Source organism: Phyllostomus discolor, chromosome 11, assembly GCF_004126475.2.
Source record: "Phyllostomus discolor isolate MPI-MPIP mPhyDis1 chromosome 11, mPhyDis1.pri.v3, whole genome shotgun sequence".
Lineage (NCBI taxonomy): Eukaryota > Metazoa > Chordata > Mammalia > Chiroptera > Phyllostomidae > Phyllostomus > Phyllostomus discolor.
The window spans coordinates 26215459-26230310 of NC_040913.2; positions in this window are offsets into that span (position 1 = coordinate 26215459).

Here is a 14852-nt window from a genome sequence, read left to right on the forward strand (position 1 = left end):
TAATCGGGAACATTAGAGACATAAAAGAAACAGTGAAAAGATCTAATGTATGTAATTCCAGATAATGTAGTTCTAGAATGAGAGGAAAAAATTAATGTGGTAAAAAAAATATTTGAAGAGAATTGCTGAGAATTTTCCAAAACAAATGAAAGACACAAACCCACATAACTGAAAGTATTCTGTTATCCTTAGCAGTATAAATATGTAAAAAAGACCATATAAATTTTTCAAAAATATTATGAAGTTAATATGAAGTTCATAAAGACCATAAGAATATCAAAGATCATAAGAATAATTCTTAAAGCACAGTTAATATATTACTTTTAAAAGAGCAACAAACAATTTCCAACTAGCTTTTCCATACTTTCCTTTAAAAATATTTTTATTGAATTTGAATTTCATACTAGCTATATTGTAATGCCAAAAAAACATACGCTGTTGGCAATGCATTTCTTTTTTTTTTGTGTTATACTAATTACAAGCCAAGAGAAGATTTACTTTAGATAAAATGAAAATGTACTACAAATCTTTATTGTTTGACTTTCCCAATTAGCATTCATATTTGTTCATTCCTTTTCTTTAATTTTGTATTTTTTGTTTATCCACAACACACTGTTGCTCAGAAGATAAGCTCTTCAGGTTACACTGCATGTTTTCTGTCTTTACATATGGCTTTATAATTAAATCTGTGTTTCTATATCTACATGAGTTTCTCTAACCAAAAGAATGCACAACCGGCCCTCCAATCCATGGGTTCTGCATCTGTGGATTTAACTAACCACAACTGAAAATATTGGGAAAAAAATGTTACATGTTGCTGACATGTAGTATTCAGTTAGTCTTGTGACACTTACGTCTGTAATGAACATGTACAGACTTTTTGTCATTGTTCCATTAACAGTACAGTGTAACAACTATTTACATAGCATTCACATTATCTGGAGATGATTTAAAGTAAACAAGGATGTGCAGAGGTTATATGCAAATACCATGGCCATTTTATACTAGGGACTTGAGCACATTGTCAATTTGGTATTCTTGAGGATTCTGCCAGTACTATGGGATAACTGTAATTTATAACCATCACTTGGCAAATTTGCATTTTTAGTATGTATCATATCTATAGGAACTATATGTGATGTAATCATATTAAATTACTTTGTTTACAAATGCTTAAGAAAACACATGCACATGTGTGTACATGCACACACACACAGACAAACGCACCTGATGGAAGAAGCACTGACTTAAGAAAAGAACAAACCTCTGTTTCTCAGTCTGCTTCTAAATGTTGCATGGGCAACTTAGAGAAGGGTCTGGTTGGCTTTCCCTGAACTTCTTTTCCTCAGATGTTACAGAGGGAAGAAGGGGTTGGTCTCGAATGTTTAGTTTGTTTTGTTTTGTTTTCCAGCTCAGGTGGACTAATTTTACCAGGCTTCACATTGCAAGGCTAAGTAAGATATAATTGGAGTGTTTTGTGTTGAAAGGGATAATGACAGTAATCAATGCATTCGTTTTTAGATCAGTTTACTTTCTCCTATGTACTATTGAACTGGAAGAACACAAGGCAATACATTGTACATTTCACCTCTTAAAATAAATATGCACAGGGATGAAGAGAGATTTATTAAAGGCTATTCTTAATGAAAATTGCAGTGGGTCTAATTCCATCAAGGTTTCAGTCATTCAGACTTTTATCTAAGGTGACAGTGAGCCGGTCTGATGATCTCATCCCTGGAGAAAGCTGGGCTAGGAGACAACCCCAAGGTTATTTCTTTCAAATACAATCTATGTGTTAATACTGAGAAGAAAAATAGGCAATGGTGAACTTTTTTGGCATATACATTCTAGCACCACAATTACACATAATGTGAAAGTTATAGTATGAATATAATTTATGCATGTGTTAATAAGTATTACCTTTTCCATGCTTTAACCTTCAATGATAGCTAAGATATTCTCACATAATTTTTCTGGGAAATAAACATATATGTATATATCTTAATTACATATATATGAATTTTATATATATGATTATAATTTGCAAGTGGTATTTTAAACTTATTTAAGCTGCTTCTAAATTTTGTTCTTATGAAATTTATAACAGATGAAAATGTATTTTTTGAAATAATGTTTATTTAGTACTTGAATTTTACTACTTAAGGCTTGCTTGATAGTTTGTAGAGCTGACTGCACTTGTGTGTTTGGGTGGCTCCAGAAAACACGTCCTATGCCCAGATATGTGACCTTCTCTGCTTGTTGAATACAATTCACTCTATAATTAAGGAGAAATGTTCAAGTATATTCCAGGAAGAAATGGCACTTAGCCTTAAAGTTAGGTTGTATAATATATAATCAACAGTACCAAAATCAGGGAAGCAGTGGTTTATATGTCTGTAATCATCAACAAATAACTTTTCCCCAGCTCCTTGTCGTAGATGGAATCTGGTGAATTGTTTCTCCCTCTGTCTCCCCTCTCCCTTTAGTCCTTTATCTCTCATCTCTCTCTCTTTATCCCCTCTTCTCCTCATTTTTTCTTTCTATATGTCTTTCTCCTTTCAACTTATTTCTTTATTCTTTTTTTAAAGTTTCTATGTAACAATTCTGTTCCACTTAACTAGGTGGAATCATTTTAAATGCCCAAATAACAAGTTAATATCACCCCAGACAAAGAGCACTGGGAATTCACATGTAGTTGAGGATGTTGGCTTTAATTATTGTCGCAAGAGAAAGAACACTCACCATGGGGTGTTTTACTATGAGGATGGTAGAATGAAACTTTCATAGAAGTTGGGCTTCTGTTTGGTCAATTTAAGATGAGTTCAAGGAAGCTGGGAAGAAGCGGTAACTGATTCTTAATCATTCTCACTTAGAAGGAAGGAAGACTGCACAGAAGCTAAAGCTGTAATCAGGAAAGAAGCAGCAGTCATTGCTGTTAATCAGGATAGAGATGTGTTTGGCCATTTTATAGCTTCGACATAGTCTATATTTTGTCTGTTCAGACAGGATTATAGAGTGCCTGGTTTCGTTTGAATCCATCACAGTCAGAGGGGACAGAGTACAATGGATGTTGGTGTTCTGTGCACTTATTAGGTTTGCCAGAACATTTCCTTTTCGAGAGGGCCAGAGCAGCTCTAGCTTTCAGGGTATGTTTTTCACATTATCATTATCAAGTGATGAATTTTAAGCAGCTCCTCCCTCCAGACAGTCTACTGGTTAAAAGCATATACTCTTGAACCACACTGCTGGGTTTGATTGCCTACTGAGTCTGTCATTTACTAAGCATATTGCAGAACACTTACTTAAATTATTTGTACTTTATTTCTTTCAACTAAGTAATTGGAGAGAAGAGTCACTCCTTCTTAATGTTATTGTGAATGTTAAATTAGTTAATATATATGGAGAAGAGTGTTCAGCTCACAGTAGTACCTAACATGTTAGCTGGTATTATTTCATTAGTTTTCCTCTCCACAAGTAAGCACTGGAACTCCCAAAGAAATGCCCATGTCATGGAGAAATCCTGTTTCTGAACTCAGTTCCAGATGGTTCAAAATCCTCAACTCACGGTCTGGACCCCATGTAGTTTTCTGGCTCCTTCATGTGGCCCTCTTTCCTCGTTCAGCTTGTTCAGCTCCACCACTTGTCTGAACTCAGTCATCTTCATAATAATGGTTGTGGCGACTCTCATGGCACACAAAGGCTGGCAGGCATCTACAAAGAAGGATGACTGTCATTAACTCCTACCAATCACACAGAGTCTCATCTCTCCTCTTTAATTGTTAACCTTTTCCTTTTAGTGGCTACATTGTAGAACCACAACACCTCAGGCCTGTCCAGTAGGTGAGGAGTAGATAGTACCTAACTTTTATTTTTTAAGTATATGTTATTCATTATGCTAGTACAGTTGTCCCAATTTTGTTCTTCCCTTTATCCCTCTTCCTCCCTGCACCACTCTTCCCTTCAGCATCTCCTCCCCCTTAGTTCATGTCCATGGGTTGCACATATATGTCCTTTGGCTTCTCTATTTCCTATGCTATTTTTAACCTTCCCCTGTCTTTTTTATGCTTACCAATTATGATTCTTATTCCTTGTACCTTTTCCCCTATTTGCCCCCTCTCCCTCCCCACTGGTAACACTCACTGTGATCTCCATCTCTGTAAGTCTATTCCTGTTCTAGTTGTTTGCTTAGTGTTTGGTTTTGGTTTTTAGGTTTAGTTGTTGATAGTTATGGGTTTGTTATCATTTTACTGCTCTTAGTTTTTGATCTTCTATTTTTTAGGTAAGTCCCTTTAACATTTCATATAATAAGGGCTTAGTGATGATGAACTCCTTTAATTTGACTTTACCTAGGAAATACTTTATCTGCTCTTCCATTCTAAATGATAGCTTTGCTCAGTAGAGTAATCTTGGATGTAGGTCCTTGCCTTTCATGACTTCAAATATGTCCTTCCAGCCCCTTCTTGACTGCAAGGTTTCTTTTGTGAAATCAGCTCACAGTCTGATGGGAACTCCTTTGTAGGTTACTGTCCCCTTATCTCTTGTTGCTTTTAAGATTCACACCAGTAAGAATGACCATCATAAACAAAGCAACAAACAACAAGTGCTGGAGAGGTTATGGAGAAAAGGGGACCCTGGTGCACTGTTGGTGGGACTGCAGACTGGTACATCCACTATGGAAAACGGTATGGAACTTCCTCAGAAAACTAAAAATGGATCTGCCTTTTGACCCACCAATTCCATTGCTGGGACTATATCCTAAGAACCCTGAAACACCAATCCAAAAGAACCTTTGCACCCCAATATTCATAGCAGTACCATTTACAATAGCCGAGTGTCAGAAGCAACCTGGGTGCCCATCAGTAAATGAATGGATCAAAAAACTATGGCACATTTACACAATGGAATTCTACGCAGCAGAAAGCAAGAAGGAGCTCCTACCCTTTGCAACAGCATGGATGGAGCTGGAAAGCATTATGCTAAATGAAATAAGCCAGGCAGTGAAAGACAAATTCCATATGATCTCACCTTTAACAGGAACCTAAACAACAAAACAAAGAAACAAGCAAAATATAATCAAAGACACTGAAATAGAGGACAGGCAGACAGTGACCACAGGGGAGAGAAGAGGGAATTTCAGGGGAGAATGGGAAGGGTTTACAGGAACAAATATAAAGGACACCTGGACAAAAACTAGGGGAGGTGGAAATGGGAGGCAGGTGGGGAGGGATGAGTGGGGGGGTCTGGAGTTGGAATAAAAGGCAGAAAACTATACTTGAACGATGACTAAAATAAAAAAAAATCTCTCCTTATCTTTAATCTTGTAGGACATAATTATGATGTACCTTGGTGTCTTCCTCCTTGGGCCCAATGTCTTTGGGACTCTCTGGGCTTCCTGGACTTCCTGGCAGTCCATTTCCTTCACCAGATTGGGGCCATATTCTTTTATTATTTCTTCAAATAAGTTTTCAATTTCTTGCTCTTCCTTTTTTCCTTCCGGCACCCCTATGATTCAGATGTTGGAACATTTGAAATTGTCCCAGAGATTCCTAAGCCTCTCTTTATTTTTTTGAGTTGTATCTTCATTGTCTTCTGGTTGGATGTTTATTTCTTCCTTGTGTTCCAAATTTGTTATTTGAATCCCTGTTTCCTTCCCTTCATTATTGGTTTCCTGTATATTTTTTTTTTATTTCACTTTGCATAGCCTTCATTTCTCCTTTCATTTTGCAGCTGAGCTCAGTCAATTCTGTGAGCATCTTGATTATCAGTGTTTTGAACTCTGCATTGGATAGGGTGTCTATCTCCTTGTTTCTTAGCTCTTTTCCTGGAGTTTTGATCTGTTCTTTCATTTGGACCATATTTGTTTGTCTTGGCATCATACCTGTTATGTTGTAAGGGGAGGTGACTTAGGTATTCCCTAGGGCAGGGCAACCCTCTCTGCTGAGTTGTGGCATTCTGTCTGGGTGAATGTTTCTTTAACTCCTTAGTTGTCGGATTTCCATTCAGTTTGATTTCCTGGCAGTTCTGATTGTTTATTGCTTTTAAATTGGGTGCTAGCCTTCTTTTGGTTGCATGAGGAAGTGAATTGTTTCTACCTATGCTTTCATCTTGGCAGGAAATCTACCTAACTTTTATGACAGGGTAATTTTGATAGATGTTCATTTGTATGACAGTTTATGTACCTTCCTTTTTTTCTTTTTTGCCAGGTCCAGAGTCTTCATAATTTCCCATTTCCATGGCTTAGTAAGGTAAGAAACAGAGGCAACATTAGGTTGAAACTCCTACCCACTTTTATTAAAGTGTAAATTGACTGATTCAATTTTTAGGGTAGAATATGTAGTTTTCAGACCTGAAGGACTGAGACAGAGGACAGCTCAGTTATAACCATTAGAATTTGTTATTAAAATACAGATTCCATGAGGTTAGGCCCTTGACCTTTGTAGAGTAAACACTATATACTTAACAGGAAAACAGTTTCCAATACTTATTCTAGTAACTATTTTAAAAATGTTTTTAGTCAATACATTCATGAATGATTAATTAAATCTCTAAAACTTTTGCACCAGTTAACTGGAGGTAGGGTAGAGCATTTGTAGAGTGGCAGAGTGGATATATGATTAGAAATTTGGTTCCTTTCAAAGAAAAGAAATAAATTCATTATTCTATGGCTACCTTGGAATGTGTATTTAGAAACATATCCACCACACACTTGTGGATGTACATAAGGCCACTCAGATCACCTTCCCACAACAATATCAAAAAATTAATAATGCTCATGTAAAACAGATCCCTGCTCTTAAATTATATATCCCCAAACAAAATAGCAGTGACCACAGCGGCACCAGTACTAGCACAGTTTCCACTCTGAGTGCACTCTACTACAGTTGTATTCTTTGCTGTTAAGTTATGTAGTCATAGATAAAGCTAATTTTATTTTCTTCCTTATTTTTTATTTTGGTTGTATCAGACTAAGTAATGGCATTATCCTGACTAGGTGATGCTTTCTCATGCCTCTGTGCCTTTCAACATTCCTCTTCCTAGGCTTCAAGGCCTTCCTACCATGTGTAGTCACTAACTTCCAATTAATAGTTCATGACACATAGACTTCTTATACTCCAAGAAACTGTTCTTGGAAAATACTTTTTAGAAGAGAGATATTGTAAACACATTGGTAAGTGTCTGAAACAAGAGCTGAAGAAAGAAAAGGAATAGAGAAGAGGGTTTAAATAAGGAATAAAATTATTTTAAATTTTGCCTATGCTTCTCTATAGTCAACTTAAACATTTTTAAAATTGTATAGTATATTTTATATGATATTTAATTGTATAATTCAAATACCTTCACTGATACTAATCTAGGTGTTAATATCTAGATCTCATTTTCTTGAGGTCAAATTATAAAAGGATGCATTTTGAGGGTTGCAGAGGAAATTGTATATTGATATCTACTCATATTATTACATTAAATAATATAATCATAATTTAAAGAATAGCACCCATGAGAACTCACAATTTTAGCATTCTATCTACCACTTTATGTTTAGTATTCTTTACTTCTATTAACATCATTATTTTGTTCTTTGGAGCAATCATACTGTCAATAACATTTAATTATTGATAAACTTCCTACCCTTCATGGTTTTAACTCTCTTCAGTTAATTGAAAATACTTTGTTATATACATGAAATGATAAAAGGTATTTTTAATATGTTAGCACTATAAATTAAATTTTTATTAATCTATTTATCATCTACCTATCTCCACCAATGATGTTATCTTTATTGGGACAGGTATTATTAACAATTATTAGAGCAAATTATTACCATAGTTTTTGAATGTATTTTTCAATCCTTATAATATTATGCAGATCATTATTGCCCTAGGATAAAATTCATCTAAAAAGGTAAATTAGGTTTCTCCCAATCTTACCTTTATAAGAAAGTTTTAAAGACATCTAATACTGATATTCTAAATACCCAATCAAGATCAATTAGTATTTTCACTGGCTGGTGTGGGGCAATGGGTTGGAGCATCAGCATTATCCATAAACTGAAAGGTCACGGGTTCATTTCCTAGTCAGGGCAAATGCCTAGGCGGCAGGTTGGATTCCTTTTCTGGGCACTTATTAGAGAAAACTGATGAATGTTTCTCTCTTGAATACCGTTTCTCTCTATCTCTCTCTCCACCCCTTCCCTTCTCTCTAAAATCAATAAGTGTGTCCTTGGGTGAGGATAAAAAATTTTAAAAAGTTTTCAGGGTCACTTCATGGTCTGGGCACATACCTTAGTTGCAGGTTTGATGCCCAGCCAGGCTGTATAGGGAGAACACTGATCAATGTTTCTCACATTGATGTTTCTCTGTCTTTCTTTTTCTCCTTTCCTTTCTCTCTAAAATTGGATATATCCTTGGGTGAGGATTTAAAGAAATCAACAGTAGATTCCTCATTTACTGACTATAGATATTTTCCATGCCATAAACATTTCCAATTTCCAGTTTTAAATAATGGTCAGTGTGATAGTTAACTTCATGTGTAAATTTGGCTGGACCTAAATGTGAAGATATTTGGTTACACATTAGTCTGGATGTTTCTGTGTAGTTTTTTTTTTTTTTTTTTTTAATGAGATTAACATTTACATTGCTGGTCTTTGAGCAAAGCAAATTAACTCTTTATGGTAATTCTAAAATTAGTGCTTTATTCAGTCAGTTGAAGGCTTTAAAGAAAATTATTGACCTCCCCCCAAGTAAGAAAGAGTGCTTCCAGCAGACTGCTTTTGCTGTTGAGCAGCAACTCTTCCTGTTTCCAGCCTGCTCCTCTACATCATCATCACACACACACACACACACACGCATCCTGTTGGTTCTATTTTTCTGGAGAATCCTGATTCTGGTTAGCCAAAAACAATTTTTCCCCATAAGATGGCTCTAGTAGCGCTTAGTTGTCTTTAAGTTCAATTTGAAATAATTTTGTTACATTGTACTGTGACAGCTGTCATATCAGCCTGCATTTAAAAAATCAAAATTGGTGAATTTTTGTATTTTAACATTTAATATTGCCATTTTAATATTTAGGATGTAAAAAAATAAGCAACATTTTGGCATATTATGTTTTATTATTTCAAGAAAGGTAGAAACACAACTGAAACACACAAAAGAGATTTGTGCAGTGTATGGAGAAGATACTGTGACTGATCAAATGTGTCAAACATGGTTTGCAAAGTTTTGTGGTGAAGATTTCTCACTGGATGATGCTCCAAGGTCAAGTAGACAAGTTGAAATTGACAGCAATCAAACTGAGACATTAGTTGAGAACAATCAAAGTTATACCACATAGGAGATACCTGACATACTCAAACTATCCAAATCAATGAAGTTATTGGTGAAAATGAGGAAATGTATTTCAATTTTATGGCAAAAAATTATTCGAACTTTTTGGCCAACCCAATAATAAGTAAAAAAAAAAATGGTCTAAATCCAACTCTAATTATAGTACTTTATCGAAGCAAGGATGTGTGTGCTTGTGTTGGTGTTTTCAGATGGATAGGCAGAAGTTAGGGTAATAGAATATTAAATATTAGTCAAGGGAAAGAAGAAAAGAGAGAAATCTATAGGCGTTTAAATTTTTAACTCCCAAATAGAACTAATAAGGATCAAGAGAGACTGTTATCTGTGGTTGCAAAATCCCATTCCTTTACCTGGCATAGTTTAAACTACAACCTAGGAAATTGTCCAGCATATTTATTACTTCATTTCTATGCAACACTAATTTCATCTTTCTCTCCAAAACTTTAAAAGACTTCTCTAGAAATACAATCTGTTTTCAAATTGGGGACTGATGAATAATTGTAGATTTGTGTAAGGGCACTGTACATTTATCTCTAATTGAGAACTGTGAATATTTTATTTAAAGTTTTCTGCATTTGGAGCTAAGATATTTTCTTATATTTATTCTTGATTATATATTCTCTATAAAGTTCATTAAATATACAACATATTCGATGTCACTTCATTATTGTTTGCACTAGTAAGAACAAAGGGGGAAATAGATATAAAACACTAAAACCTTAAAGTTTAAAGGTAAATGGAATTTGCTAAAAGCAAACCATCATGGAAACATTTATGACAAATACAGCTTAGTCTTATATTGTAATTTAGGGTCTGAAGTTTGTGCCCATCAGTCTATACTATTGTCAGAAAAATGTTCAGGAAGGAGAAATTATAGAAGCCTTATATTTTAAAAACCAGCTTCTTAAATGCACAGCAAGTACACAATCAAAAGATTTATATTACCCCTCGCCTTAACTATGGGCACTGTCAGAAGTTTTATAATGACTTTTTGGTAAGCTTATTTATGGCTGACTGGAAATTACTTAATTGTGATGTGACATAGTACCACCTAGATTTTTTCAAATTTATTATCTTGGAAAAACACATTTGAATTAGTGAGTGCGATTGGAAAATAGAACAGGGTGCAAGTGGAGGCAGAGTAATAAATTAGAATGAAATTGTCTATTGACTCTTCTGGGAGTTAGCACAGACTAAAAAGGACACAAAGGACTTATGTCTATGTCGACCTTTAACTCACTCTACTCCCAGAATTATAACTTTAAAATACATAAATAAAGTAGAGGATAAGTTAGACCTAGGCCATATCATGTATCTATGCATAACATTTTTTTTTTCAGTAGGCTCTGGGATACTCTAGAAAATGTGTCTGAGAAGAAAATATAATGGAAAGACTTTTTTTGCTACATTTATCACAAGGATGTTTATTTCAGTAGAACAATAGTTTTTCCAACTAGTTCTTGATACTGAAAAGTAATTGAAACTGACTGGAGGAGAAAATGAGAGAAAAAGTGCCTAGAAAAGGGAGGTTTGAATGTCTAAAGCAGAGATTGTAAACCTTTTTCATCTCATGGCACACATAATCAAATTACTAAAATTCTGTGGCGTATCAAATACAATTATACTTTTTGCTAGTCTGACAGAAAAATAGGTGTTATTTAGATTCATTCACACCAGCTGGCTATTATTGTGTTGGTTTTTGTCATTTTGTAATTTGACAGTCTAAAAGAAAAAAGGTAGTGCCGCTGACCTAATGCCCAGGTATTGTATGATTTTTTAAAAGGTAGTACAACTGTCCCAATTTCCCCCCTTCACTGCTCTCTGCCTAGTTTGTCCCTCCACTTCCATAGTCAATCCCCACCCCATTGTACATGTCCATGGATCCTTCATATATGTTCTTTGACTAATCTGTTCGCCTTCTTTCAAACAGCCCCCAGCTCCATCCTCCTTTTTTACTACTATCAGTCTATTCTATGATTCTATGCTTCTGGTTCTCCTTTACTCATTAGTTTATTTTGTTAATTAGTTCCCTCTTATAGATGAGATCACATGGTATTTGTCTTTCACCGACTGGGTTATTTCACTCAGCATAATAGTCTCCTGTTCCATCTATGCTGCCTCGAAGGGTAAGCATTCCTTCTTTCCTTCTGCCACATAGTATTCCATTGTGTAAATGTACCACAGATTTTAATCCGCTCATCTACTGATGGGCACCTATGCTGTTTCCAACTCTTAGCTATTGTAAATAGTCTCTATGAGCATAAAAGTACATAAGTTCTTTTGGACTGGTGTTTCAGGATTCTTATGGTATATTCCCATCAGTGGAAACAATGGGTCAAAATGTAATCCCATTTTTTATTTTTGGAAGAAATTCCATACTGTTCTCCACAGTGGCTGCACCAGTCTGCAAACTCACCAACGGTACACTAGAGTTCCCTTTTCTTCACAAGTTTGCCAGCAGTTGTTGTTTGTTGATTTACTAATGATGGCCATTTTGACTGATGTAGCTCAGTGGACTAGTCACAGGCCTGGGAACCAAAGCATCTCCGGTTTGATTCCCATCAGGTCACATGCCTAGGTTGCAGATTAGGTCCCCAGTATGGGATATGCTAGAGGCAAACCATACACTGATGTTTCACTCCCTCTCTTTCTCCCCACCCTTCCTCTCTTTCTAAAAATAAATAAATAAAATCTTTAAAAATTAAAAAAAATAAATAAAATTTTTTAAAAACACACACAAAAAATGATGGCCATTTTGGCAGGTGTGAAGTGATATCTTATTGTGATTTTAATTTGCATCTCTCCAAAGGTTAGTGATGTTGAGAATATTTTCATGTCTATGGGCCCCCTGTATGTCCTCCTTGGAGAAGTGTCTGTTCAGGTCCTTTGTTCATTATTTAATTGGATTGTCTTTATGGTGTTGAGTCATATGAGTTCTTTACATATTTTAGAGATTAAATCCTTGTATGATGTTTCAAATAAACAACCTAACCCTAAATCTAAACTAACTAGAGGAACAACAACAAGCAAAACTCAGAGCAAGTAGGAAGAAGGTAACAATAAAGATTAGAGCAGAATTAAATGACATTAAAGACTAAAAAAATAATAATTTAAAGGATGAACGAAACCAAAATCTCATTCTTTGAAAACACAAACAAAATTAATAAACAGGATCACCAAGAAAAAAAGAATGGGTCCAAGTAAATAAAATTAGAAATGAAAGAGAAGTACAAACTGATATCAGAAATGCCAAGGACTGTAAGAAATTACTGTGAGCAACTATATGCCAAGAGATTGGACAACCTGGATGAAATGGATAAAAATCTAGAAACAATCAATCTTTCAAAATTGAAACAGGAAGAAGCAGAAAACCTGAATAGAATGATAGCAAATAATGAAATTGAAGCAGTAATAAAAACTCCTGTACACAATATCCCTGAACCAGATGACTTCACAGGTGAATTTTACCAAACATTCAAAAAAACATGAACCCCAAAACCTACTATCCTTCTCAAACTGTTCAAAAATTCAAAAAAGGGAAGACTCCCAAACTCTTTTTATGAGGCCAGCATTATCCTAATCTCTAAACCAGATAAAAACACAACAAAGAAAGAAAATTATAGGCCCAGATCTCTGCTGAACACAGATGCTAAAATCCTCAAATAAATATTAGCAAACTGGATCAAGCAATACATTAAAAAGATCATACACCAGGATCAAGAAGGATTTATTCCAGGGATGCAAGGATGATGTAATATTTGCAAATCAATAAATGTAATACATCTCCTAAAAATTGAAGGACAAAAAATTTGGACAAAAATTACATAAGCATATCAATAGATCCTGAAAAAGCATTTGATAAAATCCAACATCCATTTATGATTTTAAAAAACTCAGCAAAGCATGAATAGAGGGATGAAAGCATGAAAGGGGTTTCCAAAGCATGAAAACACTAGCATGGGCTAGTGTTTTGCTTAAGATCAGGCACAAGACAGATGCATTCACTTTCACCACTCTTATTCATCATGGTACTAGAGGTTCTAGCCATAGCATTCAGACAGGAAGAAGAAATAAGAGTTATCCAAATTGGAAAGGAGGGGGTAAAATTGTCATCATTTACAGACATGATAGTGTACACAGAAAACCCTATAGACTCCACCAAATAACTATTTGACCTAATAAGTACATTTGGCAAAGTAGCAGGACACAAAGTTAATATTCAGAAATTGAATGCATTTTTGTATGCCAACAATGAAATAATGGAAAAAGAAACCAACAAAAAAATCCCATTTACTATAGTAACAATCTTTTTAAAAGTACCCAGTAATAAATTTAACCAAGGCAGTAAAAGACATACTCAGAAAACTATAGACCACTGAATAAAGAAGTTGAGAGAGATACAAATAAATGGAAGCATATCTATGTTCATGGATTGGAAGAATTAACATCTTTAAAATGTCCATAATACCCAAAGAAAGCTATAGATTTAACACAATTCCTATTAGAATACTAATGGCATATTTCACAGATCGAGAACAAATAATCCAAAAATTTACATGGAACCAGTAAAGACCCTTAATATCCTCAGCAATCTTGAGAAAGAACAATAACATTTAAGGGGTCATAATACTTGATATGAAACTATATTACAAGAGCACTGTAATCAAAACAGCCTGGTACTGGCATAACAGACACATAGATCAATGGGACAGAATAGAGAGACCAGAAAATAAACCCATGTCTCTATGGTCAATTAATATTTGATAAAGGGGGCATGATCATTCAGCTGAGTAAAGATATTCTCTTCAAGAAATGGTGTTGGGAGAACTGGACAGGTACATGCAAAAAAAATAAAGGATACTAGACCACCAATTTAACACCATACACAAAAATACACTCAAAATGGATAAAATACTTAAATATAAGTCTTGATACCATGAAAATCCTAGCAGAAAACATGGGTAGTAAAATCTCAGGTATCTCACATAACAAAATTTTTGCTGATACATCTCCTAGGGCAAGGGAAATAAAGAAAAAATAAATAAATGAGACTACATGAAATTCAAAAGCTTCTGCATGGCTAAAGAAACCATTATTGAAATGCAAAGGGAACTGACTGTATGGGAGCACATATTTCTCAATGACACATAGGTATTGCATGTTTTAAAAGTTCTTGAAGCACACCAGTGTGCAATGCAGCACAACAGTTGAAAGCAGCTGGTCTAGAGTATGTTTTGATCACTGGTGTGATTTGTAACTTCTGAAGTATGACAATCTTCCACAACTCATCCAAATAAAGTTAAAATTAATGAGGTGCCAAAGAAGTACATGTTCACCAGCTTAAAACTAAGTTAAAGTAGAAGACTAAAGCCCCATATAAGGATTTGATGCTCCTGTGAGCCTAGGGATGAATATGTTATAGATTCCAAAAAATCATCATGCCTTCTAAAATTGTCTGGGGACCTATAGATTAATGTAACTTGAGTATGATACCAGTTTTTATTTTTGTTTAAC